The following is a 4,441-nucleotide window of genomic DNA, read 5'->3' as shown; positions in this document are numbered from 1 at the left end:
TAAAGAGCGTGTCAGTGTCCATCAGTCCGTCTGGTGAAATAGTGTCAGGAGATTCAGTGACTCTGAACTGCAGCAGTGATTCAAACCCTCCTGCTCTGAACTTCAGCTGGTTTAAGGAGAATGAAACCTCAGCTGTTGGATCTGGACAGACTTTCAGCATCTCCAGCTTTAGCTCCAGTTTCAGTGGACGCTTCTACTGTGAGGCTCAGAATAAATATGGATCTCAGAGATCAGCGTCTGTTTCTCTCACTGTTAAAGGTATTTTCTATAAACAGACACTCTTTCAGGTTCATCTGTCTCACGTGTGAAATGATCTTCATGATCATCTTGTTTCAGGGGTTCAGAGAGCTGCTCTGCACACAGTTTCTGGGATCGTGGCGGGATGTGGAGGATTGATCTTCATCATCATCATCATCATCATCATCATTGTGTTCATAAAGTAAGTGAAGTTTATCTGCACACTAAATCTATTCACTAAGAAATCTACAAAAATCAATCTCACATCTAAAGTAAATGGACTCTATTTCAAGCTTTTTTAAAATATATTTTAATAATTTTTAATAGTTTTCTGTCTGTTTTCAGGAGGAAGAAGAGGAGAGAAGGTGGATCTGAAGACAGGAATCAAAAGCAGGCGAGTCGACAAACACACTCCTCCATCTACAACTGAAACACAGTGTGATTGTATTGTTGTATTGAACTATGAATACAATAGTGTACATGAAGCAATATAAGTGCAGAAATCTCTCTCTATAGACGGCTGACGCGAGTGACGATACATACACAGCTCTGGATCCAGCGTCCAGAACATCTGCTGACATTTACAGCACAATCACAGTCAGTAAATGTCTCCAACACTTTTTACAGTCAGATTCAGCAGATCCACACATAAACAGGCTGTTTGTTGATCTGTCTCTCACAGTCTGTTCAGTCCAGAGCTCCTGATGACACCTACACGGCTCTTGAGCTTCAGTCCAGATCTTCTGAATATGAGACTCTAGCAGTGACTTCAGCAGATCCACATTAAACTCTCCTCACTGTATTACTGCTAATATGAAACAACTGAAGCTCCTCAGAAACTGCCCATCATTATCAGCTCATGAACATCATTTCATCATCAATAACATTATGATTTATTAAACTGTGTATATTGTAATTGAGCTTATAAGAGTTTGCAGAATATTTTTTTCTATTAGTCTTGTAAATCTATATTTTAGCCTGCATGTCATATTTTATGTTTGTGCTTCATAAGCAAATGCATTTTAGGAGAAAACTTGTGCAATTCAAACATTTAAAGTAATCATCATAACTTGTAGTCAGGGGCGTAAATCGCGGGGGGGACGGGGGGGCATGACCCCCCCTATCTGAGTGCTGTCCCCCCCAAAAAATATAATTAAAAACCACTCTAAGTATTGTAAATAAATGATATATCCTTAAAATAATTGTGTAAGAAGTAAAGCAATACAAACGCAAACAGGCGTTTTAAGTTTAGAAACATTTTGAGTGACCCCTCCCTTGCCTCACAGTGGTTTGGTCCACCGCGCACGTCACACTCGTGCGTGTAGAAATCGGGCGGCGCCGGCGGGAGAGAAGACAGACAGTAGTTGAGAGGAGCTCTAGTTAGTAGGCTGTTAAGGCTATTTTATTCAAAAACATCGGATGAAGTGGTTATTTTTGCTTTAATGCTGACGACGCTGAGTAATTAGTCATAACAAAAAAAGCAAGATGATAACATGATTTTTTCCCCCCGTGAGTCCGCTATTTTAGCGATTATAATGTTACCTAGCGTTTGGTAGCTTGTTTACAATAGCTTGTTGGATACTATGTCACCCACACCAACAACAATTAACAGTGTGATAAGAATATGTGAACTCTAATAAGGCTAGTAGATTTACTGTTGTGTGTTGGGTTTTGCTCAAAGTGTATTCATCGTATTTTGGTGACTTGGTTGTAAACAACTTCAAAAATATTCCAATAAATAAATGATTTTGAATATTTTGGTCAATTTAGTCAGTTTTTTTATTGAACCAAAGAGAAACATTGAGCATAATGGCAGTCTACATGCTACACTAATAATAGTAGTAAGGTTTTCTTCTGTGTAACATTACATATATCCAGGGGTTAAATTGGGATTTCTTATGTGGGGGGGGCTCTGTGGTTTCAGGCTTTCGAGGAGTGCACATGTGTATGCAAAGCCTACAAAATCTTATCAATTGACAAACTAAAAATAAGTCGACAGAGCCCTCTGCTATGAACACTAAAATGCAGATCAAAATCATTCTAGATGCTGGCAGTGTGCAAAGCTACATCTGATAACAAAGTCTTTCTGTAGGCCTAAAGGAGAGCATATCAATACAAAATACAGGGTATTGTCCTTTGGACAAGTAAATTGGTCACTTGTCTGACCAAAAAAGTTGTCTGGAAAAAATTTGATTTTTTTTGGTGTAAATATAGTTTATTCTGAAGCTATATTCTCAACAGTGTTCCGTCAGCTTTTGCATATTTATATCTGCATATTTGTGATATTTACCCCAAGGGCATTTTTTCCCCTTATCTTATTACATGCTTCATCTTTTATTTCATTTTTTTTTTTTTACATTTGATCAATAAATTCAATAAGAAAAATAAAGCAGGACTGTTATGAATCAAATTAAATAATTTACACTGAAAAATTACAACTGCATTAAATAATGTTATGATATTCTTTAAATATTTTTGAATATACAAATAAGAAATGTTGGGAAAATTTAAACATGAAACTGAACCGGCAGTAGGTGGTGGCAAGAGACTGTCCTAGTCATTCATTCAAACGATTTGTTCAAACGGCTGATTCATTCAAGAATGAGGCAGGAGTTTTGGAATAGGCTATTACTGAATCTTTGACTCAACCGATTCGTTCAAAATGCTGAATCATTCATTAATAAAATATTTATTATTAAATATTTATATTATCCATTATCAATCGCCACTTACACTAAATGTAATAGAATCATGCTTGCGTTTTGGTGATTCCCTAACTATTTTTGTTATTGATGTTTTAATCAGGACAAGTAAAGCTCTCTTTCTCTTGCCACTTCAAAAAATTAAGCGTTAATGTCGAGCCCTGATAAGCCTATTTGCCGGGGCTCAGCCCCGGACGGCCCCGGCCCAATTTAACCCCTGCATATATCCTTTATAAGTAAAATTTTGGCTGTATTATTTGTGTCCCCTTCAAAAATTGCTCTTGAGAAATTTTATGTTTATTGTCCCCCCCTACTGTCCGATGAAATTTACGCCCCTGCTTGTAGTATGTTATGTATGTTAATTTCACAGTTAAGCAGTATTTTCATGTTAAACTCAGTCTGAATCTGATTGTATTAAAGTCAGTTTCTCTGTCATGTCTGACGCTCTGTTGACTGGATTTTATTCTACTGTATCTTTACTGAAGGAACTTAATCATTTTTGTAGTGTTTAAAAGACTGAGATCTCAAATAAACATTTCTCTCATAGCTGCTGTGTATTTTATTATTATAACTAACATTATAACTGATATTTCATGTGTGTTCAGACTGACATCTAGAGGATATTAGTCACATTAATAAACATATAGGTTTTATTAAGTATTGTGTGATTGACTGGAACTCACTAAAGTCTGAAGTATGATGTTTAATTTGGGACAATTTCCAGGTCTAACCTCTTCTGGAATGCAGTACATGTAAGCATATCGCCTTACAAGAAATTTAAAGTTTGCATTAGTAGGCTAGATGTATTTTAATAGGCTATTGTTTAGATGTTACGTTGATGTTGAAGTGAGTCAAGAATGTTTGTTAACTTTTGTGTTTAGGTGTTATGTTGATGTTGAAGTGAGTTTTTCTTTTACAAAAAGAGAAGTCAGCATTGCCCTGTTATAAAATGAGACTATGAGGTACATATGTCAACTTATTTTATCACTGACTCTAGCCTATTATTTCACAAAATATTAAGCTTTATCTCATGACATTAAAGAACAATTCAAGACAATATTTCAAACTACTTCACCTCAATATCCTTATTTGACTTTCAGTTCTGCATATCACTCAACATCAAATGAGGGAAACTTCACTGATTTTTGAGGCTTAAATGACAGAATGAAAAAAATGAAAAAGAAAATTCACAACTTCAGACAAACGTACAGGTTTTATGTGTAACGGAGGCCAGCTAGCAGTCACTGTGTGAGTAAACCTCACACTTCTGATCTCAAGACATGCTCTAGGGACTGACACTAGGGGTCGCATCCATAGCCTCCTTGTTAGAGCGTCCGACTCCCATGCTGCAGACCCAGGTTTGAGGCCCGCGCAGAGCTTGGCGAGTAGGACCTGGATAGACAGGTTACATATGCACAGTTGAAACATCCAAACTGAAACCTGAAAATGGTGTTATAAAGGGGAGACCTGGAGTAAGCATTTTCTTGCATTTATTTACAATA

The 4,441-nt window shown here is 36.7% G+C and overlaps 1 long non-coding RNA gene across 1 annotated transcript; it reads left to right on the top strand.

Moving 5' to 3' along the window:
- On the top strand, positions 1-1,997 carry LOC125261676. The gene is made up of 4 exons (XR_007183408.1): positions 1-258; positions 337-439; positions 583-834; positions 920-1,997. It is a non-coding gene; the product is annotated as an uncharacterized LOC125261676 (long non-coding RNA).
- The last annotated feature ends 2,444 nt before the right edge of the window (positions 1,998-4,441 follow it).

The sequence above is a fragment of the Megalobrama amblycephala genome, unplaced genomic scaffold (genome assembly GCF_018812025.1).
Source record: "Megalobrama amblycephala isolate DHTTF-2021 unplaced genomic scaffold, ASM1881202v1 scaffold458, whole genome shotgun sequence".
NCBI classification, from domain to species: domain Eukaryota; kingdom Metazoa; phylum Chordata; class Actinopteri; order Cypriniformes; family Xenocyprididae; genus Megalobrama; species Megalobrama amblycephala.
Note: the sequence above shows the minus strand (reverse complement) of the source record. Positions and strands in the feature narration are given on the sequence as shown.